This window comes from Chiloscyllium plagiosum, unplaced genomic scaffold, assembly GCF_037043375.1.
Source record: "Chiloscyllium plagiosum isolate Xiang-an unplaced genomic scaffold, Cpla_swu_hap1 HiC_scaffold_42, whole genome shotgun sequence".
Taxonomy (NCBI): Eukaryota; Metazoa; Chordata; class Chondrichthyes; order Orectolobiformes; family Hemiscylliidae; genus Chiloscyllium; species Chiloscyllium plagiosum.
In genome coordinates, this window is record NW_028270180.1 from 68,313,812 (window position 1) to 68,338,049 (window position 24,238).

The 24,238-nt window shown below is 59.1% G+C and overlaps 1 long non-coding RNA gene across 1 annotated transcript in view; it reads right to left on the reverse strand.

The window, feature by feature from the left end:
• Window positions 1–3,017: 3,017 nt before the first annotated feature.
• LOC148137886 (uncharacterized) overlaps window positions 3,018–24,238 on the reverse strand; it is an 87,213-nt gene continuing 65,992 nt past the window's right edge. Inside the window, exon 3 of the long non-coding RNA XR_015754137.1 lies at window positions 3,018–3,079. This is a non-coding gene — a long non-coding RNA (uncharacterized LOC148137886). The remainder of the gene's footprint in view (window positions 3,080–24,238) is intronic.

The window sequence follows — 24,238 nt, forward strand, 5'->3', positions numbered from 1 at the left end:
CACGATGGAGAGATGGAGCTGGAAATGGATGGGAGCTACCCATCCCATCACTTCCAGCATGGGCTGCAAGTTTCCCCACGCTGGGCAGTGATTTATCACAGTGTTACTGAGCAATGCACTGGGGTGATGTACACAGCTTTACATGCTGGGAGGGTAACTGCTCCTGATTACAGATCAATGTACTGGGGTGGGGTACACAGTCCTACATATTGGGAGGGTAACTGCTCCTGGTTTACAGATTAATTCACGGGTGACCACTGCACAGATCACTGTGCTGGTCAGACTATCTGGTTGAGGTTTATAGATAATGCACTGCTGTGATCTGCACAGCTCACTGCCCTGGACAGATATATGGTCTGGGTTTATAGACCAATGCCCTGATCTGATCTGCGCAGTGTTCCACTCTGGACAGATTGCTGCGTTGTATTGACCAGTGCAATGGATGAATCTGGACAGATTGCTGGGTTGTACTGAGCAGGACACTGGCCTGGTCTGCACAGTGTTCCACGGTGAACAGATATCCCCTCTGGGTGTATGGTGTCTGGGCTGGTTCTGTGCGGTGGATTGAGAATGTGGTATATCTAACCCTTTCAGCTGATATGGCAATGCCTTTAGTTCCCATTCCTGTGATTGGACCCTCAGTCTCTCATCCCATTAATGTTACAGTGTTCCCAGGGACAGTACATCATGTTGGTGGGGTGGGTAGGGGGAAAGGTGATGGACAGGTCAAGGGGTTCCCCGGAACGTTCTGTCCCCGACATTCTATAACCGACATTCCCCGGAACGTTCTGTCCCTGACATTCTATAACTGCCATTCCCCGGAACGTTCTGTCCCTGACATTCTATAACTGCCATTCCCCGGAACGTTCTGTCCCAACATTCTATAACTGACATTCCCCGGAACGTTCTGTCCCCGACATTCTATAACTGACATTCCCCGGAACGTTCTGTCCCCGACATTCTATAACCGACATTCCCCGGAACGTTCTGTCCCTGACATTCTATAACTGACATTCCCCGGAACGTTCTGTCCCCGACATTCTATAACTGACATTCCCCAGAACGTTCTGTCCCCAAGATTCTATAACTGACATTCCCCGGAACGTTCTGTCCCCGACATTCTATAACTGCCATTCCCCGGAACGTTCTGTCCCCGACATTCTATAACTGACATTCCCCGGATCGTTCTGTCCCCGACATTCTATAACTGACATTCCCCGGAACGTTCTGTCCCCGACATTCTATAACTGACATTCCCCGGAACGTTCTGTCCCTCACATTCTATAACTGACATTCCCCGGAACGTTCTGTCTCTGACATTCTATAACTGCCATTCCCCGGAACGTTCTGTCCCAACATTCTATAACTGACATTCCCCGGAACGTTCTGTCCCCGACATTCTATAACCGACATTCCCCGGAACGTTCTGTCCCCGACATTCTATAATTGACGTTCCCCGGAACGTTCTGTCCCTCACATTCTATAACTGACATTCCCCGGAACGTTCTGTCTCTGACATTCTATAACTGACATTCCCCGGAACGTTCTGTCCCTGACATTCTATAACTGACATTCCCCGGAACGTTCTGTCCCTCACATTCTATAATTGACGTTCCCCGGAACGTTCTGTCCCTCACATTCTATAACTGACATTCCCCGGAACGTTCTGTCCCTGACATTCTATAACTGACATTCCCCGGAACGTTCTGTCCCTGACATTCTATAACTGACATTACCCGGAACGCTCTGTCCCCAACATTCTATAACTGCCAGTCCCCGGAACGTTCTGTCCCTGACATTCTATAACTGCCATTCCCCGGAACGTTCTGTCCCAACATTCTAGAACTGACATTCCCCGGAACATTCTGTCCCCGACATTCTATAACCGACATTCCCCGGAACGTTCTGTCCCCGACATTCTATAATTGACATTCCCCGGAACGTTCTGTCCCTCACATTCTATAACTGACATTCCCCGGAACGTTCTGTCTCTGACATTCTATAACTGACATTCCCCGGAACGTTCTGTCCCTGACATTCTATAACTGACATTCCCCGGAACGCTCTGTCCCCAACATTCTATAACTGCCAGTCCCCGGAACGTTCTGTCCCTGACATTCTATAACTGACATTCCCCGGAACGTTCTGTCCCTGACATTCTATAACTGCCATTCCCCGGAACGTTCTGTCCCAACATTCTATAACTGACATTCCCCGGAACGTTCTGTCCCTAATGTTGTTTGTGAATGGCCGGACGTCAGTGAATTGAACAAATGATAAGATCCCGAGGGAAGAGATCCCGTTCCAGGGAGAAGGAGACACTGTTCCGAAGGCCCCTAAGGCAGTTAAAGGGGTGAATACGTTTTCCCTGCGTTTACATTTCTTCCCGACACAGGATCGACCACAATTTAGTTCAAAATACAGGAATTCACAAATTCCGTGTGTCTTCAGGAAACTGGGATAGAATCCTTCAGGACAGCAACGTTCCCACCCTCCGTATTAGGAACTGGGAAGGAGTGACCTGTGTCTGCTCTCGAGTGATCGAGTGTGTGGGAATGTTCTAGAAACCATCTGTCGTTATGGATGTGTCTCTGTGTGTTTGGGGAGGGAGGGTTTCTTGTGGTTTATGTCACATTTTTGTCAGTAATTCCGACCTTCCCATTTGTTTTTCCAGCTCCGATTATTTTAATAAATCCCTGAATACAGGGACACGTTTGAAAATCTCACTGGGTCCCCGATCAAACGGGTCCCTTTGCCTCCAGGCTGATGGATAATGGGTTTGTTTTCCTTCCTCACAGTTAACGTAGTGACCATCTACGTCCTGCTTTATAAAGATTGTGGATTGTCTCCATGTGTCAGACGTTACCTGGGGGCCATGGCAGCGGCGGATCTCCTAGTCATTATCCTCGACCTGATCCTGAGACACATTCCCATTGTTTATGAGGAACAGTTTTATTTCCTGTACTCCATCCTCGTGTGTAATATCCACGCCATCCTGCTTTATGCAGCCACTGACTGCTCTGTCTGGTTCACCGTCACTTTCACCTTTGATCGGTTTGTGGCCATTTGTTGCCAGAAGCTGAAAAGTAAATATTGCAGTGAGAAGACGGCGGCTGTGGTTCTGGGAGCAGTGACTGTGCTGAGCTGTTTAAAGAACGTTTTCTGGTATTTTATTCTCACGGCTCGGTATTGGCTGGCGAATGGCCCCTGGTTTTGTGATGTAACAGACGGTGCTCTATTCTCCAGTGTCTGGGTCACAATCGAGTCCCTCCACCACATTCTAACCCCGTGTGTCCCATTTCTCCCGATTCTGCTGCTCAATGTTCTCACCGTCAGACACATTGTAGTGACCAGCAGAGCCCGCAGGAGACTCCGCGCTCACACCAATGGGGACGCTCAGTCTGACACTGAAATGAGAAACCGAAAAAAATCTATAATTTTACTGTTTGTGATCTCGGCCAATTTCATCCTGTTATGGTCATCGTTAATGCTGTATTCTATATGGTACCGGATGATTGATATTGTGGTTTCCCCTCTGTATCTCCATTACTTTGTGCGGGAATTGGGCTTCATGCTGCAGCTCCTCAGTTGCTGCACAAACACCGCGATTTATGCCGTGACCCAGACTAAGTTCAGGCAGCAGCTGAAGAATGTGCTGAAATATCCCTTCACCCAGATCCATCCATCCATCAAATTCCCGCATTAATCAATCCATCCGGGATTTTCTCATTTCAGTTCCGTGTTTCAGCGATGGAGCAGCCTGTCGCTATGGTTACAGACTGAGGGTAGCGCTGGGTTGTCCATCCTTATCCCACAGTGGGGTTACAGGGAAACATTTCAATGTTTCTCACAACTCAGGGGCCGGTGAGAAAAGGCACCATCCCACCGACTGTATCCATCACTTCCATTTGTAACCAATAAAAATGTTGATTAAAGCGTGCCGAGCAGCAGAGTGAGCGATGTTGTTGTGTGTCTTTGTGTTGGAGAAGCTGAGCTGGAGAGAGACAGACTCAGCTCCAAGTCCTGGTCCTCAAGGAAGTGGAGGGCACCGTGCCCTGAGCTCAGGAGCTGGGTTTAACTCCCTCTGTCCCTCCCAATCCAACCTGACCTCCCCATTTCCTTTCCCCTCCTCTCTCCACCTGCCTCCACTCTTTCTTCTCCCACTCCACTGCACTCTCTCTCCTGCCGTCTGTCTGCCTCCCGCAATTCCGACTCTACTCCATTTTCCCCCTCCTCTCACCTGCCACATCTCTCCATCATCTCACAACCACCCCTCCAACCACATGCAGCCACAGCACCACCCACTACCCGCCTTCCCAGTTTCTGGATCAGAGGGAGAGGGATGCGTCAGGGAGACAGACTGCGTCAGAGAGGGAGGAAGGGGAAGGAGGGAGAAAGATTTAGTCAGAGAGAAACAGAGGGAGGTGATGAGAAAGAGATACCGAGGTAGGTGGATCGAGAGTGAGAGAAGGTGGAGAGAAAGTGAAGGAGCAGGGAGAAAGAGAGAGAGAGAGAGAGGGTCAAGGGAGACATAATGTGAGGGAGAGAGAGAGAAATAGGGGAGGACATAATGAGAGAGAGGTCAGAGAGTGGGGGATAGAGAGTGGGGGACAGAGAGAGGGGCGACAGAGAGGGGGACACAGAGAGAGGGATAGAGAGAGGGGGGACAGAGAGAGTGAGAAAACAGAGAGAGGGGGTACATAGAGAGGGCTGGGACCAAGAAAGCGGGACAGAGAGGGGGGGACAGAGAGGGGGGATAGACAGAGGGGGACAGAGAGAGTGGGGACAGTGAGAGAGGGGGACAGAGAGAGAGGGGACAGAGAGAGAGGGGACAGAGAGAGAGGGGGACACCGAGAGGGGGTACAGAGAGAAGGCTGGGACCAATAATGCGGGACAGAGAGGGGGCATAGGGACAGAGGGGTCAGAGAGAGAGGGATAGAGAGAGAGGGGTAGAGAGAGAGAGAGGGTGGACAGAGCGAGTGAGGGGACAGAGAGAGTGAGGGGACAGAGAGAGGGGATACAGAGAGAGGGCTGGGACCGAGAAGGCGGGACAGAGAGGGGGGGGGGAAGAGAGGGGGTCAGAGAGAGGGGTAAAGAGAGACGGGGACAGATGGAGAGGGGGACAGAGAGAGAGGGGGACAGAGAGAGAGGGGGACAGAGAGAGAGGGGGACAGAGAGAGGGGGACAGAGACCTGGAGGGACAGAGAGAGGGGGACAGAGAGAAGCGACAGATGGAGAAGGGGGACAGAGAGAGAGGGGACAGAGAGAGAGGGGACAGAGAGAGGGGGGACAGAGAGAGGGGGGACAGAGAGAGGGGGCAGAGGGGGGATAGAGAGAGAGGGGACAGAGAGAGGGGAGAGAGAGGGGACAGAGAGAGAGAGGGGCAGAGAGGGGGGGACAGAGAGAGGGGGCAGAGTGGAGGGGGACAGAGAGAGACAGTGGACAGAGAGAGGACAGACGGAGATGGGGGACAGAGAGAGGGGTACAGAGAGAGTGGGGACAGGAGAAAGGGGACAGAGAGGGTGGGGACACGGATAAGTGGGACAGAGAGAGTGGGGACAGGGACAAGGGGGGGGCAGAGAGAGGGGGTCAGATAGAGGAGGGACAGTGAGGGGGAATGAGAGAGGGGGAAAGAGGGAGGGGGACAGAGGGGGCAGACTGAGAGCGGGGGGACAGAGAGAGAGGAGGGGCAGGGGGCAGAGAGTGTCGTACAGAGTTAGGGGGACAGAGAGAGGAGGGCCAGGGGGTCAGAGAGAGGGGTACAGAGAGAGGGGGACAGAGAGAGAGGTGGTACAGAGAGAAAGGGACAGAGAGAAGGGGGACAGAAAGAGGGGGGACAGAGGTTGGATAGAGAGAGAGAGGGGAGGCAGAGGGAGGGGTTACAGGGAGAGAGGGGACAGGGAGAAGGGAATCAGAGAGGGGAGTACAGAGAGGGTGGTACATAGAGGGGGGCAGAGAGAGGGGGGCAGAGGGTGGATAGAGAGAGGGGGACAGGGGGAGAGAGGGAAGGGGACAGATAGAAAGGGGACAGGGAGAAGTGGGACAGAGAGTGAGGCACAGAGAGGGGGACAGAGAGAGAGGGCAGAGGGAGGACTGAGAGAGGGGTGTACAGAGAGGGGGGAACAGAGAGAGGTGGGCAGAGAGTGGGGGCAGAGAGAGGGAAACAGAGAGGGGGGGACAATGAGAGAGGACAGTGAGAGGGGTGTCAGAGAGGGGGAGAAAGAGAGATGGGGTGACAGAGTGAGGGGGACAGAGGGGAGCAGAGAGAGTGGTACAGAGAGAGGGGAACAGAGAGAGGGGGACAGAGAGAGGGGGACAGAGAGAGGGGACAGAGAGAGAGGGGGACAGAGAGAGAGGGGGACAGAGAGAGTTGGACAGAGAGAGGGGACAGCGAGAGAGGGGGACAGAGGAAGGGGGGCAGAGAGAGGGGACAAGAAAGAGGGAGGACAGAGATAGAGGGGGACAGAGAGAGAGGGAGGACAGAGAGAAATGGTACAGAGAGAGGGGGGAACAGAGAGGGGGCAGAGGGGGGTAGAGAGAGCGGGAACGGAGAGAGGGGGCAGAGTGGAGGGGGACAGAGAGAGAGGGTGGACTGAGAGGGTAGGGACGGAGATGGGGACAGAGAGAGAGGGAACTGAGAGAGTGGGGACACGGAGATGGGGGACAGAGAGGGTGGGGACAGGGAGAAGGGGGACAGAGAGTGTGGGGACTGGGAGAAGGGGGGACAGAGAGACGGGGGTGCAGTAGAGAGGGGGGAATGGGGACAGAGAGAGGGGCTCAGATAGAGGGGTGAAAGAGAGAGGGGGGAAAGTGAGAGGGCGAAAGAGAGAAGGGGACATAGTGGGCAGACTGAGAGCAGGAGGACAGAGAGAAGGAGGTTCAGAGAGAGGGGGACAGAGGAAGAGGGGGGAAAGAGAGAGAGAGGGACAGAGAGAGGGGGACAGAGAGACACGGGGACTGAGTAAGGGGGACAGAAAGAGAGAGGGGGAGTGAGAGAGGAGGGAACAGAGGGAGAGGGGGTCAGAGAGAGGGGTGGCGGGGGTAAGAGATGGGTGTGACAGAGAGAGGGGGACAGAGAGGGGGACAGAGAGAGAGGGGGACAGAGTAAGGGAGGGGACAGAGAGCGCGGACAGAGAGGGGGGACAGAGGAAGAGGTGGATAGAGAGAGGGCGACAGAGAGAGAGAGGACAGAGAAGGGGACAGAGAGAGAGGGGGACAGAGTAAGGGGGGGGACAGAGAGCGCGGACAGAGAGGGGGGACAGAGGAAGAGGTGGATAGAGAGAGGGCGACAGAGTGAGAGAGGACAGAGACAGGTGGGACAGAGAGAGGGGGGAGAGAGAGAGTGGGAACAGAGAGGGGTACATGGAGAAGGAGGGACAGAGAGAGGGGATCCAGAGAGAGTGGGGACAGTGAGAGAGGGGGGACAGAGAGATGGGGGCACAGTAGAGGGGGGAGAGGGGGACGAAGGGGGTGACAGAGAGAGGGGCACAGAGAGAGGGGGACAGTGGGGGCGGACCGAGAGCGGGGGGACAGAGAGAAGGAGGGGCAGAGAGAGAGGAGCACGGAGAGAGGGGGACAGAGAGTGGGAGAGACACAGGGGGGCAGAGAGAGTTGGTGTCAAAGAGTGAGGGCGGCAGAGGGGGTAGAGAGAGGTGTACAGAGAGAGGACAGAGAGAGGACAGAGAGACGGGGGACAGAGAGAGACAGGGGGACAGAGAGAGAGGGGACAGAGAGAGGGGGACAGAGAGATAGTGGGGACAGAGAGAGGGTGTGCCAGAGAGAGGGGAGAAAGAGAGAGAGGGGCGCGGAGAGAGGGGAGTGGACAGAGAGATGGGGACAGAGAGAGAGGAGGGTACAGAGAGCGGGGTGGACAGAAAGAGGAGGACAGAGAGAGGGTGGAAAGAAAGGGGGGGACAGAGAGAGGGAGACTGAGAGAGAGGAGGGAACAGAGGCAGAGGGGGTCAGAGAGAGGGGGGCAGAGGGGGAAGAGAGAGGGGTGACAGAGAGAGAGGGGGACAGAGAGACAGGGGACAGAGAGAGGGGGACAGAGAGATAGTGGGGACAGAGAGAGAGGGTGCCAGAGAGAGGGGAGAAAGAGAGAGAGGGGTGCGGAGAGAGGGGAGTGGACAGAGAGATGGGGACAGAGAGAGAGGAGGGTACAGAGAGCGGGGTGGACAGAAAGAGGGGGACAGAGAGAGGGTGGAAAGAAAGGGGGGGAAAGAGAGAGGGGGCGGACTGGGAGAGTGGGGACAGAGAAAGGGAGGGACAGAGAGAGGCGGTCAGAGAGAGAGGGGGGTCAGAGAGAGAGGGGGACAGACAGAGAGGGGGACAAGAGAGTGGGGAAGATAGAGGGTGGAGTGATAGGGGAGTGAGAGGGGGTAGAGAGAGGGGGAAGAGAGCGGGGGAAGAGAGAGGAGTGCAGAGAGAGGGGTGGACAGAGAGATGGGGACAGAGGGAGAGGGAGGGACAGAGTGAGAAGGTGTCAGAGAGAGTGGGGAAAGGGAGGAGGGTGACAGAGCAGGGGGTACAGAGAGTGGGACAGAGAGGGGGGGCAGAGATTGGGGGGCAGAGACAGAGTGGGGACAGAGAGGGGGGTGGACAGAGAGATGAGGACAGAGGGAGAGGAGGGTACACTGAGAGGGGTGGTTAGAGAAGAGGGTGACAGAGAGAGGGACAGAGAGATGGGGACAGAGAGAGGGGTGGCAGGGGGGAAGAGAGGAGTTCACATAAAGAGAGGAGGACATAGAGCGATGGGGACAGAGAGGGGTCAGAGAGAGGGGGGACAGAGGAAGAGGGGGGACAGAGAGTGCTGATAGAGAAAGGGGGACAGAGGAAGAGGGGGAATAGAAAGAGGGCGACAGAGAGAGAGAGGACAGAGAGAAGTGGTACAGTGAGAGGGGGAACAGAGTGGGTACAGGGAGAAAGAGGGACAGAGAGAGGGGGGACAAAGAGAGTGGGGACAGTGAGAGAGGGGGGACTGGGAGACGGGGGCGCAGTAGAGAGGGGCAGGGGGACGGAGGGGGGTACAGAGAGCGGGGGAAAGAGAGAAGGGGACAGATTGGGCGGACTGAGAGCGGGGGTCAGAGAGAAGGAGGGGAAGAGAGAGAGGGACACCGATGGAGGGGGACAGAGAGCGGTAGAGACGGGGGGGGCAAAGAAAGTGGGGGTCACAGAGAGAGGGCGGCAGAGGGGGCAGAGAGAGGTGTGCAGAGAGAAGAGGACAGAGAGAGAGAGGACAGAGAGTCAGGGGGGACAGAGAGAGATAGGACAGAGAGAGGGGAAAGGAGAGAGAGATGTGGACTGGGGGACAGAGAGAGGGGGCAGAGAGAGAGGGGACAGACACAGAAGGGAACGGTGAGAGATGGGGGACAGAGAGAAGAGAATGGAGAGGGGGGCACAGAGAGGGGGACACAGAGAGGGGAACGGCTAGAGAGAAGGGACAGAGAGAGGGGAATGGAGAGAGAGGGGACAGAGAGAGTGGGACAGAGAGAGGGGGACAGAGAGGGGGAACGGAGAGAGAGGGGGGACAGAGTGAGGGGAACGGAGAGAGGGGGGACAGAGAGAGGGGGGCACAGAGAGAGGGGACAGAAAGAGGGGGATACAGAGAGGGGGGAACAGAGTGAGGGGGACAGAGAGAGGGGACAGAGATAGGGGGACAGAGAGAGGGGGAACAGTGAGGGGAGACAGCGAGAGGGGGACAGTGAGAGGGGTACAGAGAGGGGGAGAAAGAGAGATGGTGTGGCAGAGTGAGGGGGCAGGGGGTGCAGAGAGTGTGGTACAGAGGGGGCAGACTGAGAGCGGGTGAGGCAGAGAGAAGTAGGAACAGAGAGAGAGGGGGACAGAGGAAGAGGGGGCACAGAGAGAGGGAGGACAGAGAGAAGGGGACAGGGAGAGGGGGGACAGAGAGAGGGGTGACGGGGAGTAAGTGGGACAGAGAGAGGGGTCAGAGAAAGGAGGGACAGAGGGGGGGCAGATAGAGGGGGGAGAGTGAGAGGGGGGACAGTGAGAGGGGAACGGCGAGAGAGGGGGACATAGAGAGGGGGAGACAGAGAGGGGGGGACAAACAGAGAGAGGACAGAGAGAGGGGAACGGAGAGAGAGGTGGGGACGGGGGGACAGAGACAGGGGGGCAGAAAGAGAGGGGAGAGACAGAGAGGGGAATGGTGAGAGATGGGGGACAGAGAGAGGAGAATAGAGAGGGGGAGCACAGAGAGGGGGACACAGAGAGGGGAACGGCTGGAGGGGGACAGAGAGAGGGGGGCAGAGAGGGGGAACGGAGAGAGAGGGGGGGACAGAGAGAGGGGGACAGAGAGAGGAGAGGCAGAGAGAGGGGGACAGAGAGAGGGGAGACAGAGAGAGGGGGAAACAGAGAGGGGGATTGAGAGAGAGGGGGTACAGAGAGAGGGGAATGTAGAGAGAGGGGGACAGAGAGAGGGGGACAGAGAGAGAGGGACAGAGAGAGGGGAGACAGAGAGAGGGGGATACAGAGAGGGGGTAACAGAGAGAGGGGGACAGAGAGAGGGGGCCAGAGAGAGGGGGACAGAGAGAGGGGAACGGAGAGAGAGTGGGGACAGAGAGAGGGGTACATAGAGAGGGGGATACAGAGAGCGGGGAACAGAGAGAGGGGGACAGAGAGAGGGGGACAGAGAGAGAGGGATACAGAGAGGGGGAACAGAGAGAGGGGGACAGAGAGAGGGGGACAGAGAGAGAGGGATACAGAGAGGGGGAACAGAGAGAGGGGGACAGAGAGAGAGGGGACAGAGAGAGGGGGATACAAAGAGGGGGGAACAGAGAGAGGGGGACAGAGAGAGGTGGACAGAGAGAGGGGGCAGAGAGAGGGGGACAGATAGAGGGGGACAGAGAGAGGGGGGCAGAGAGATGTGGACAGAGAGAGGGGGACAGAGAGAGTGGGACAGAGAGAGGAGGACAGTGAGAGGGGGGCAGCGAGAGGGGGACAGAGAGGGGGACAGAGAGGGGGACAGAGAGGGGGACAGAGAGGGGGAGAAAGAGAGATGGGGTGACAGAGTGAGGGGGGGCAGGGGTTGTAGAGAGTGTGGTACAGAGGGAGCAGACTGAGAGCGCGAGGGCAGAGAGAAGGAGGGACAGAGAGAGGGGGGACAGAGAGGGGGGGGGACAGAGAGAGGGAGACTGAGAGAGAGAGGTGGGAACAGAGGGAGAGGGGGTCAGAGAGAGGGGAGGCAGGGGGAAAGAGAGGGGTGTGACAGGGAGAGAGGAGGACAGAGAGAGAGGGCAGAGCAAGAGGGGACAGACAGTAGGGAACGGTGAGAGATGGGGGACAGAGAGAGGGGAATGGAGAGAGGAGGGCACAGAGAAGGGGGTCACAGAGAGGGGAACGGAGAGAGAGGGGGACAGAGAGACGGGGACAGAGAGAGGGGGACAAAGAGGGGGAACGGAGAGAGAGGGGGGACAGAGAGAGGGAACAGAGACAGGAGAACGGAGAGAGAGTGTGGAAAGAGAGAGGGTAACAGAGAGAGAGGGGACAGAGAGAGGGGGATACAGAGAGGGGGGAACAGAGTGAGTGGGACAGAGAGAGAAGTGGGGACGGGGGGACAGAGAGGGGGAGCAGAGAGAGAGAGAGGTGGGGACGGGGGACAGAGAGAGGGGGGCAGAGAGAGAGCGGACAGACAGAGGGGAACGGTGAGAGATGGGGACAGAGAGAGGGGAATGGAGAGGGGGGGCAGAGAGAGGGGAATGGAGAGAGAGGGGGACAGAGAGAGGGGGACAGAAAGAGGGGACAGAGAGAGGGGAACGGAGAGAGAGTGGGGACAGAGAGAGGGAGACACAGAGAGAGGGGACAGACAGATGGGGACAGAGAGAGGGGGACAGAGAAAGGAGGAAAGTGAGAGGGGGACAGAGAGGGGGAGAAAGAGAGATGGGGTGACAGAGTGAGGTGGGACAGGGGGTGCAGAGAGTGTGGTACAGACGGGGCAGACTGAGAGCGGGAGGACAGAGAGAAGGAGGTTCAGAGAGAGGGGGACAGAGGAAGAGGGGGGAAAGAGCGAGAGAGGGACAGAGAGAGGGGGACAGAGAGACACGGGGACTGAGTAAGGGGGACAGATAGAGAGAGGGGCACTGAGAGAGGAGGGAACAGAGGGAGAGGGGGTCAGAGAGAGGGGTGGCGGGGGTAAGAGATGGGTGTGACAGAGAGAGGGGGACAGAGAAGGGGACAGAGAGAGAGGGGGACAGAGTAAGAGGGGGGACATAGAGCGCGGACAGAGAGGGGGGACAGAGGAAGAGGTGGATAGAGAGAGGGCGACAGAGAGAGAGAGGACAGAGACAGGTGGGACAGAGAGAGGGGGGAGAGAGAGAGTGGGAACAGAGGGGGGTACATGGAGAAGGAGGGACAGAGAGAGGGGGTCCAGAGAGAGTGGGGACAGTGAGAGAGGGGGGACAGAGAGATGGGGGCACAGTAGAGGGGGGAGAGGGGGACGGAGGGGGTGACAGAGAGAGGGGCACAGAGAGAGGGGGACAGTGGGGGCGGACCGAGAGCGGGGGGACAGAGAGAAGGAGGGGCAGAGAGAGAGGGGCACGGAGAGAGGGGGACAGAGAGTGGGAGAGACACAGGGGGGGCAGAGAGAGTTGGTGTCAAAGAGTAAGGGCGGCAGAGGGGGTAGATAGAGGTGTACAGAGAGAGGAGGACAGAGAGAGGACAGAGAGACGGGGGGACAGAGAGAGACAGGGGGACAGAGAGAGAGGGGAGAGAGAGCGGGGGGACAGAGGGGGGAGGGACAGAGAGAGGGGGACAGAGAGAGGAGGGAACAGAGGCAAAGGGGGTCAGAGAGAGGGGGGCAGAGGGGGAAGAGAGAGGGGTGACAGAGAGAGAGGGGACAGAGAGACAGGGGACAGAGAGAGGGGGACAGAGAGATAGTGGGTACAGAGAGAGGGGGTGCCAGAGAGAGGGGAGAAAGAGAGAGAGGGGCGCAGAGAGAGAGGAGTGGACAGAAAGAGGGGGACAGAGAGAGGGTGGAAAGAAAGGGGGGGAAAGAGAGAGGGGGCGGACTGGGAGAGCGGGGACAGAGAAAGGGAGGGACAGAGAGAGGCGGTCAGAGAGAGAGGGGGGTCAGAGAGAGAGGGGGACAGACAGAGAGGGGGACAAGAGAGTGGAGAAGAGAGAGGGTGGAGTGATAGGGGAGAGAGAGGGGGGAGAGAGAGGGGGTAGAGAGAGGGGGAAGAGAGCGGGGAAAGAGAGAGGAGTGCAGAGAGAGGGGTGGACAGAGAGATGGGGACAGAGAGAGTGGGGAAAGGGAGGAGGGTGACAGAGCAGGGGGTACAGAGAGGGGGACAGAGAGGGGGGCAGAGATTGGGGGGCAGAGAGAGAGTGGGGACAGAGAGGGGGGTGGACAGAGAGATGAGGATAGAGGGAGAGGAGGATACACTGAGAGGGGTGGACAGAGAAGAGGGTGACAGAGAGAGGGACAGAGAGATGGGAACAGAGCGAGGGGTGACGGCGAGAAAGGGGGACAGAGAGAGTGGGGGCAGAGATGGGGAGATAGAGAGGGGGGACAGAGAGGGGGACAGAGACGGGGGACAGAGAGAGCGGAACGGAGAGATGGGGGCCAGAGAGAGGGGGATAGAGAGAGGGGAACGGGGAGGAGGGATACAGAGAGAGGGGGTCAGAGAGAGGGTTGGACAGAGAGAGGGGGACAGAGAGAGGAGAAGGGAGAGAGAGGGGGACAGAGAGAGGGGGACAGAGAGAGGGTTGGACAGAGAGAGGAGAACGGAGAGAAAGGGGGAGCACAGAGAGGGGGACACAGAGAGGGGAACGGCTGGAGTAGGACAGAGAGAGAGGGGGACAGAGAGGGGGGACGGAGAGAGAGAGGGGGGACAGAGAGAGGGGGACAGAGAGAGGGGAGACAGAGAGAGGGGGGGACAGAGAGAGAGGGGGAAAGAGAGAGAGGAGGACAGAGAGGGGGGCAGTGAGAGGGGGACAGAGACAGGGGGACAGAGAGAGAGGGGACAGAGAGAGGAGGATACAGAGAGAGAGGGACAGAGAGGGGGGACAGAGAGAGGGGGACAGAGAGAGGACAACAGAGGGGGGAGAAAGGGAGATGGGGTGACAGAGAAAGGGGCAAGGGGTGCAGACTGAGAGCGGCGGGGCAGAGAGAAGTAGGGATAGAGAGAGAGGGGGACAGAGGAAGAGGGGGCACAGAGAAGGGGGGGTACAGAGAGAAGGGGACAGGGAGAGGGGGCACAGAGAGAGAGAGGGGGACAGAGAGAGGGGGAGAGAGAGATAGGAGGACGGAGTGAGGGTGACAGAGAGAGAGGGGGACTGAGAGAGGAGGGAACAGCGGGAGAGGGGGTCAGAGAGAGGGGGACAGAGAGAGGGGGACAGAGAGAGGGGGCACAGAGAGAGATAGGGGGACAGAGAGAGGGGGAGAGAGAGAGAGGAGGACGGAGTGAGGGTGACAGAGAGAGGGGGGACTGAGAAAGGAGGGAACATAGGGAGAGGGGGTCAGAGAGAGGGGTGGAAGGGGGAAGAGAGGGGGTGACAAGGAGAGAGGAGGAGAGAGTGAGAGGGGGACAAGAGAGTGGACGGAGAGAGAGGGTGTAGTGATAGGGGAGTGTGAAGGTGGTAGAGAGAGGGGGAAAAGAGAGAGGGGTGCAGAGAGAGAGGGGTGGACAGAGAGATGGGGACAGAGGGAGAGGGAGGGACAGAGAGAGGGGGAAAGAGAGAGGGGACAGAGGGAGGGGGACAGAGAGAGGGGGGACGGGGAGCATATAGGGTGTTGACAGAGATGGGGGTACAGAGAGGGGGGACAGAGAGAGGGGAACGGAGAGAGAGGGGGACAGAGAGAAGGGGACAGATAGAGGTGAACGGGGAGGGGGAGACAGAGACAGGGGGACAGAGAGAGGGGGACAGAGGGAGGGGGACAGAGAGAGGGGGGACGGGGAGCATATAGGGTGTTGACAGAGATGGGGGTACAGAGAGGGGGGACAGAGAGAGGGGAACGGAGAGAGAGGGGGACAGAAAGAAGGGGACAGATAGAGGTGAACGGGGAGGGGGAGACAGAGAGAGGGGGAAAGAGAGTGGGGAATGGAGAGAGAGGGGGACAGAGAGAGGGGGACAGAGAGAGGGTTGGACAGAGAGAGGGGGGCAGAGAGAGGGGGGCAGAGAGAGTGGGGAACAGAGAGAGTGGGGTCAGAGAGAGGGGGACAGAGAGAGGACAACAGAGAGGGGGAGAAAGAGAGATGGGGTGACAGAGAAAGGGGGAGGGGGTGCAGACTGAGAGCGGCGGTGCAGAGAGAAGTAGGGATAGAGAGAGGGGGACAGAGGAAGCGGGGGCACAGATAAGGGGGGCTACAGAGAGAAGGGGACTGGGAGGGGGGCACAGAGAGAGAGGGGGGGACAGAGAGAGGGGAGAGAGAGAGAGGAGGACGGAGTGAGGGTGAGAGAGAGAGGGGGACTGAGAGAGGAGGGAACAGAGGGAGAGGGGGTCAGAGAGAGGGGGACAGAGAGAGGGGGACAGAGAGTGGGGGCTCAGAGAGAGATAGGGGGACAGAGAGAGGGAGAGAGGAGGACGGAGTGAGGGTGACAGAGAGAGGGGGGGACTGAGAGAGGGGAACGGAGAGAGAGGGTGACAGAGAGAAGGGGACAGATAGAGGGGAACGGGGAGGGGGAGACAGAGAGAGGGGGAAAGAGAGTGGGGAATGGAGAGAGAGGGGGTCAGAGAGAGGGGGTCAGAGAGAGGGTTGGACAGAGAGAGGGGGTCAGAGAGAGGGGGCAGAGAGAGTGGGGGACAGAGAGAGGGGGGGACAGAGAGAGGGTTCAGAGAGAGGGGTACAGAGCGAGAGTGACGGAGAGGGGGACAGAGAGAGGGGAACGGGGGCATTGGGAGAGGGGAGAGAGAGGGGGGACAGAGATAGAGGGACAGAGGGAGGGGGACAGAGGGGGTGACAGAGGGAGGGGGACAGGGGACAGAGAGAGGGGGATAGATAGGGGGGAACAGAGAGAGGGGAACGGAGAGACAAGGGGGGTGGTGAGGGGGTGACAGAGAGGGCGGTCAGAGAGAGTGGGGCAGAGAGAGGGTGGACAGAGAGAGGGGAGACAGAGAGAGGGGGGACAGAGAGAGGGGGACAGTGAGAGGGGTACAGAGAGGGGAAGAAAGAGAGATGGTGTGACAGAGTGAGGGGGGCAGTGGGTGCAGAGAGTGTGGTACAGAGGGGGTAGACTGAGGGCGGGGAGGCAGAGAGAAGTAGGGACAGAGAGAGAGGGGGACAGAGGAAGAGGGGCCACAGAGAGTGGGGGGACAGAGAGAAGGGGAGAGGGAGAGGGGGGACAGAGGAAGAGGGGTGACGGGTAGTAAGTGGGACAGAGAGAGGGGTCAAAGAAAGGAGGGACAGAGGGGGGACAGAAAGAGGGGGAGAGTGAGAGGGGGGACACTGAGAGGGGAACGGAGAGAGAGGGGTACAGAGAGAGGGGGAGACAGAGAGAGGGGGACAAACAGAGAGAGGACAGAGAGAGGGGAACGGAGAGAGAGGTGGGGACGGGGGGACAGAGACAGGGGGCCAGAAAGAGAGGGGACCGGCAGAGAGGGGAATGGTGAGTGATGGGGGACAGAGAGAGGAGAATAGAGAGGGGGAGCACAGAGAGGGGGACACAGAGAGGGGAACGGCTGGAGGGGGACAGAGAGAGAGGGGACAGTTAGGGGGAACGGAGAGAGAGAGGGGGGACAGAGAGAGGGGGCAGAGAGAGGGGAGACAGAGAGAGGGGGGTCAGAGAGAGAGGGGGAAAGAGAGAGAGGGGGACAGAGGGGGGGACAGAGAGAGGGGGACAGAGAGAGGGGGACAGAGAGAGAGGGGACAGAGAGAGGAGGATACAGAGAGAGAGGGACAGAGAGGGGGGACAGAGAGAGGGGGACAGAGAGAGGACAACAAAGAGGGGGAGAAAGAGAGATGGGGTGACAGAGAAAGGGGCAGGGGGTGCAGACTGAGAGCGGCGGGGCAGAGAGAAGTAGGGATAGAGAGAGGGGGGAACAGAGGAAGAGGGGGCACAGAGAGAGAGAGGGGGACTGAGAGAGGGGGAGAGAGAGATAGGAGGACGGAGTGAGGGTGACAGAGAGAGAGGGGGACTGAGAGAGGAGGGAACAGAGGGAGAGGGGGTCAGAGAGAGGGGGACAGAGAGAGGGGGACAGTGAGAGGGGGCACAGAGAGAGATAGGGGGACAGAGAGACGGGGAGAGAGAGAGAGAGGAGGACGGAGTGAGGGTGACAGAGAGGGGGGGACTGAGAGAGGAGGGAACATAGGGAGAGGGGGTCAGAGAGAGGGGTGGAAGGGGGAAGAGAGGGGGTGACAAGGAGAGAGGAGGAGAGAGTGAGAGGGGGACAAGAGAGTGGGTGGAGAGAGAGGGTGTAGTGATAGGGGAGTGTGAAGGTGGTAGAGAGAGGAGGAAGAGAGAGGGGGGAAGAGAGAGGGGTGCAGAGAGAGAGGGGTGGACAGAGAGATGGGGACAGAGGGAGAGGGAGGGACAGAGAGAGGGGTCAGAGAGAGGGGACAGAGGGAGGGGGACAGAGAGAGGGGGGACGGGGGGCAGATAGGGTGTTGACAGAGATGGGGGTACAGAGAGGTGGGACAGAGAGAGGGGAACGGAGAGAGAGGGGGACAGAGAGAAGGGGACAGATAGAGGTGAACGGGGAGGGGGAGACAGAGAGAGGGGGAAAGAGAGTGGGGAATGGAGAGAGAGGGGGTCAGAGAGAGGGGGACAGAGAGAGGGTTGGACAGAGACAGGGGTCAGAGTGAGGGGGGCAGAGAGAGTGGGGAACAGAGAGAGGGGGGGACAGAGAGAGGGGGACAGAGAGAGGACAACAAAGAGGGGGAGAAAGAGAGATGGGGTGACAGAGAAAGGGGCAGGGGGTGCAGACTGAGAGCGGCGGTGCAGAGAGAAGTAGGGATAGAGAGAGTGGGAGAGAGGAAGAGGGGGCACAGCGAAGGGGGGCTACAGAGAGAAGGGGACAGGGAGAGGGGGCACAGAGAGAGAGGGGGGACAGAGAGAGGGGAGAGAGAGAGAGGAGGACGGAGTGAGGGTGAGAGAGAGGGGGTCTGAGAGAGGAGGGGACAGAGGGAGAGGGGGTCAGAGAGAGGGGGACAGAGAGAGGGGGACAGAGAGAGGGGGCACAGAGAGAGATAGGGGGACAGAGAGAGGGGGGAGAGAGAGAGGAGGACGGAGTGAGGGTGACAGAGAGGGGGGGGACTGAGAGAGGAGGGAACTGAGGGAGAGGGGGTCAGAGAGAGGGGTGGAAGGGGGAAGAGAGGGGGTGACAAGGAGAGAGGAGGACAAAGTGAGAGGGGGACAAGAGAGTGGGTGGAGAGAGAGGGTGTAGTGATAGGGGAGAGTGAAGGTGGTAGAGAGAGGGGGAGGAGAGAGGGGGAAAGAGAGAGGGGTGCAGAGAGAGAGGTGTGGACAGAGAGATGGGGACAGAGGGAGAGGGAGGGACAGAGTGAGAAGGTGACAGAGAGGGTAGGGACAGAAAAAGAGGTGACGGTGAGAAATGGGGACAGAGAGAGGGGTCAGAGAGAGGGGGGACAGAGAGAGGGTGGACAGAGAGAGAGGGTTAGAGAGAGGGTGACAGAGAGAAAGGGGAGACAGAGAGAGGGGGGACTGAGAGAGGGGGACAGAGAGAGGGGGGACAGAGAGAAGGGGTACAGAGAGAGGGGGTACAGAGAGAGGGGGACAGAGAGAGGGGACAGAGGGAGGGGGACAGAGAGAGGGGGGACGGGGGGCAGATAAGGTGTTGACACAGATGGGGTACAGAGAGGGGGGACAGAGAGAGGGGAACGGAGAGAGAGGGGGACAGAGAGAAGGGGACAGATAGAGGTGAACGGGGAGGGGGAGACAGAGACAGGGGGAAAGAGAGTGGGGAATGGAGAGAGAGGGGGTCAGAGAGAGGGGGTCAGAGAGAGGGTTGGACAGAGAGAGGGGGTCAGAGAGAGGGGGCAGAGAGAGTGGGGGACAGAGTGAGGGGGGGACAGAGAGAGGGTTCAGAGAGAGGGGTACAGAGAGAGAGTGACGGAGAGGGGGACAGAGAGAGGGGAACGGGGGCATTGGGAGAGGGGAGAGAGAGGGGGGGCAGAGATAGAGGGACAGAGGGAGGGGGACAGAGGGGGTGACAGAGGGAGGGGGACAGGGGACAGAGAAGGGGGATAGAAAGGGGGGAACAGAGAGAGGGGAACGGAGAGACAAGGGGGGTGGTGAGGGGGTGACAGAGAAGGCGGTCAGAGAGAGTGGGGCAGAGAGAGGGTGGAAGAGTGACGGGGGACAGAGAGAGGGGGGATAGAGAGAGGGGAACAGAGAGAGAGGGGGACAGTGAGGGGGGACAGTGAGAGGGGGACAGTGAGAGGGGTATAGAGAGGGGGAGAAAGAGAGATGGTGTGACAGAGTGAGGGGATCAGGGGGTGCAGAGAGTGTGGTACAGAGGGGGTAGACTGAGAGCGGGGGAGGCAGAGAGAAGTAGGGACAGAGAGAGGGGGGGACAGAGGAAGAGGGGGCACAGAGAGTGGGGGGACAGAGAGAAGGGGACAGGGAGAGGGGGGACCGAGAGAGGGGTCAGAGAAAGGAGGGACAGAGGGGGGACAGAGAGAGGGGGTAGAGTGAGAGGGGGGACAGTGAGAGGGGAACGGAGAGAGAGGGGGACAGAGAGAGGGGGAGACAGAGAGAGGGGGACAAACAGAGAGAGGACAGAGAGAGGGGAACGGAGAGAGAGGTGGGGACGGGGAGACAGAGAGAGGGGGGCAGAGAGAGAGGGGACAGACAGAGAGCGGAACGGTGAGAGATGGGGGAAAGAGAGTGGAGAATAGAGAGGGGGAGCACAGAGAGGGGGACACAGAGAGGGGAACGGCTGGGGGTGGACAAAGAGAGGGGAATGGAGAGAGAGGGGGACAGAGAGGGGGAACGGAGAGAGAGAGGGGGGACAGAGAGAGGGGGACAGAGAGAGAGGGGGACACAGAGAGAGGGGGCCAGAGAGAGGGGGGCACAGCGAGAGGGGGACAGAGAGAGGGGGACAGAGAGAGGGGACAGAGAGGGGAGGATACAGAGAGAGGAGGACAGAGAGAGGGGGACAGAGAGAGGGGGACAGAGAGAGGGGGACAGAGAGGGGGAGAAAGAGAGATGTGGTGACAGAGTGAGGGGCACGGGGTGCAGACTGAGAGCGGCGGGGCAGAGAGAAGTAGGGACAGAGAGAGAGGGGGACAGAGGAAGAGGGGGCACAGAGCGAGTGGGGACAGAGAGAGGGGGACAGAGAGAGGAGACACAGAGAGAGAAGGGGACAGAGAGAGGGGGAGAGAGAGAGAGAGAGGAGGACGGAGTGAGGGTGACAGAGAGGTGGACTGAGAGAGGAGGGAACAGAGGGAGAGGGGGTCAGAGAGAGGGGTGGAAGGGGGAAGAGAGGGGGTGACAAGGAGAGAGGAGGACAGAGAGAGAGGGGCACAATAGAGTGGGTGGAGAGAGGGGGTGTAGTGATAGGGAGAGTGAAGGTGGTAGAGAGGGGTGGAAGAGAGGGGGGGAAAGAGAGAGGGATGCAGAGAGAGAGGGGTGGACAGAGAGATGGGGACAGAGGGAGAGGGAGGGACAGAGTGAGAAGGTGACAGAGAGGGTAGGGACAGAATGAGGGGTGACGGTGAGAAAGGGGGATAGAGAGAGGGGTCAGAGAGAGGGGGGACAGAGAGAGGGTGGACAGAGAGAAAGGGTTAGAGGGAGGGGGACAGAGAGAAAGGGGAGACAGAGAGAGAGGGGTGGACTGAGAGAAGAGGACAGAGAGAGGGGGGACAGAGAGAGGGGGTACAGAGAGAGGGGGTACAGAGAGAGGGGGACAGAGAGAGGGGACAGAGGGAGGGGGACAGAGAGAGGGGTCGGGGGGCAGTTAGGGTGTTGACAGAGATGGGGGACAGAGAGGGGGGACAGAGAGAGGGGTACGGAGAGTGGGGGTCAGAGAGAAGGGGACAGATAGAGGGGAACGGGGAGGGGGAGACAGAGAGAGGGGGACAGAGAGAGGGGGAAAGAGAGTGGGGAATGGAGAGAGAGGGGGTCAGAGAGACGGGGACAGAGAGAGGGTTGGACAGAGAGAGGGGGTCAGAGAGAGGGGGGCAGAGAGAGAGGGGGACAGAGAGGGGGGGACAGAGAGAGGGGGGCAGAGAGAGGGGGACAGAGAGAGAGTGACAGAGAGGGGGACAGAGAGAGGGGGACGGGAGGATTGGGAGAGGGGAGAGAGAGGGGGGACAGAGAGAGAGGGACAGAGGGAGGGGGACAGAGGGGGTGACAGAGGGAGGGGGCAGGGGTCAGAGAGAGGGGGATAGAAAGGGGGAAACAGAGAGAGGGGAACGGAGAGACAAGGGGGATGGTGAGGGGGTGACAGAGAGGGGGGACAGAGAGAGTGGGGCAGAGAGAGGGTGGACAGAGAGAGGGGGGACAGAGAGAGGGGGGACAGAGAGAGGGGAACAGAGAGAGAGGGGGACAGAGAGAGGGGAGAACAGAGAGAGGGGGGGACAGAGATCGGAAGGTACAGAGAGAGGGGACAGAGAGAGGGGGACAGAGAGAGTTGGAACAGTGAAGGGGGACAATGAGAGGGGGACAGTGAGAGGACAACAGAGAGGGGGAGAAAGAGAGATGGGGTGACAGAGTGAGGGGGCAGGGGGTGCAGACTGAGAGCGGGGGGGCAGAGAGAAGTAGGGACAGAGAGAGAGGGCGACAGAGGCAGAGGGGACACAGAGAGAGGGGGACAGAGAGAGAGGGGGACAGAGAGAGGGTGGACAGAGAGAGGGGGAACAGAGAGAGGGGAACGGAGAGACAAGGGGGATGGTGAGGGGGTGACAGAGAGGGGGGACAGAGAGAGTGGGGCAGAGAGAGGGTGGACAGAGAGAGGGGGGACAGAGAGAGGGCGGACAGAGAGAGGGGAAGAGAGAGAGAGGGGGACAGAGAGAGGGGGGACAGAGGGAGGGGGACAGAGAGAGGGGGACAGAGAGAGGGGGACAGAGAGAGAGAGGTGACAGAGAGAGGAGGATATACAGAGAGAGGGGACAGAGAGAGGGAGACAGAGAGAGTTGGAACAGTGAAGGGGACAGTGAGAGGGGGACAGTGAGAGGACAACAGAGAGGGGGAGAAAGAGAGATGGGGTGACAGAGTGAGGGGGCAGGGGGTGGAGACTGAGTGTGGGGGGGCAGAGAGAAGTAGGGACAGAGAGAGGGGGACAGAGGAAGAGGGGGCACTGAGAGAGGAGGGACAGAGAGAGGCGGACAGAGAGAGGGGGCACAGAGAGAGAGAGTGGGGACAGAGAGAGGTGGACAGAGAGAGCGGGACGGAGTGAGGGTGACAGAGAGAGGGGGGACTGAGAGAGGAGGGAACAGAGGGAGAGGGGGTCAGAGAGAGGGGTGGAAGGGGGAAGAGAGGGGGTGACAAGGAGAGAGGAGGACAGAGAGAGAGGGGGACAAGAGAGTGGGTGGAGAGAGAGGGTGTAGTGATAGGGGAGAATGAGGGTGGTAAAGAGAGGGGGAAGAGAGAGGGGGTAAAGAGAGAGGGGTGCAGAGAGAGGGGCGGACAGAGAGATGGGGACAGAGGGAGAGGGAGGGACAGAGTAAGAAGGTGACAGACAGGGTAGGGACAGAAAGAGGGGTGACGTTGAGAAAGGGGGACAGAGAGAGGGGTCAGAGAGAGGGGGGACAGAGAGCGGGGGGACAGAGAGAGAGGGTTAGAGAGAGGGGGACAGAGAGAGGGGAGACAGGGAGAGGGGGGACTGAGAGAGGGGGACAGAGAGAGGGGGGACAGAGAGAGGGGGTACAGAGAGAGGGGGTACAGAGAGAGGGGGACAGAGAGAGGGGGGACAGAGAGAGGGGGACAGAGAGAGGGGACAGAGGGAGGGGGACAGAGAGAGGGTGACGGAGAGAGAGGGGGACAGAGGGAAGGGGACAGAGAGAGAACAACGGGGAGGGGGAGAAAGAGAGAGGGGGAAAGAGAGTGGGGAATGGAGAGAGAGGGTGTCAGAGAGAGGGGGACAGAGAGAGGGTTGGACAGAGAGAGGGGGACAGAGAGATGGGGACAGAGAGAAGGGGACAGAGAGAGGGGAACGGGAGGGGGGAGATAGAGAGAGGGGGACAGAGAGAGGGGGAAAGAGACTGGGGAATGGAGAGAGAGTGGGGAATGGAGAGGGAGGGGGTCAGAGAGAAGGGGACAGAGAGAGGGTTGGACAGAGAGAGGGGACAGGGAGAGAGGGGGACAGAGAGAGGTGACAGAGGGAGGGGGACAGAGAGAGGGGGACGGGGGGGCAGATAGGATGTTGACAGAGATGGGGGGACAGAGAGGGGGGACAGAGAGAGGGGAACGGAGAGAGAGGGGGATAGAGAGAAGGGGACAGATAGAGGGAACGCGGAGGGGGAGACAGAGAGAGGGTGTCAGAGAGAGGGGGACAGAGAGAGGGTTGGACAGAGAGAGGGGGACAGAGAGAGGGGGACAGAGAGAAGGGGACAAAGAGAGGGGAACGGGAGGGGGAGATAGAGAGCGGGGGACAGAGAGAGGGGGAAAGAGAGTGGGGAATGGAGGGAGAGGGGGTCAGAGAGAGGGGGACTGAGAGAGGGTTGGACAGAGAGAGGGGACAGGGAGAGGGGGGACTGAGAGAGGGAGTACAGAGAGAGGGGGTACAGAGAGAAGGGGACAGAGAGAGGGGACAGAGGGAGGGGGACAGAGAGAGGGGGACGGGGGGCAGATAGGATGTTGACAGAGATGGGGGGACAGAGAGAGGGGGACAGAGAGAGTTGGAACAGTGAAGGGGACAGTGAGAGGGGGACAGTGAGAGGACAACAGAGAGGGGGAGAAAGAGAGATGGGGTGACAGAGTGAGGGGGCAGGGGGTGGAGACTGAGTGTGGGGGGGCAGAGAGAAGTAGGGACAGAGAGAGAGGGGGACAGAGGAAGAGGGGGCACTGAGAGAGGAGGGACAGAGAGAGGCGGACAGAGAGAGGGGGCACAGAGAGAGAGAGTGGGGACAGAGAGAGGTGGACAGAGAGAGAGCGGGACGGAGTGAGGGTGACAGAGAGAGGGGGGACTGAGAGAGGAGGGAACAGAGGGAGAGGGGGTCAGAGAGAGGGGTGGAAGGGGGAAGAGAGGGGGTGACAAGGAGAGAGGAGGACAGAGAGAGAGGGGGACAAGAGAGTGGGTGGAGAGAGAGGGTGTAGTGATAGGGGAGAATGAGGGTGGTAAAGAGAGGGGGAAGAGAGAGGGGGTAAAGAGAGAGGGGTGCAG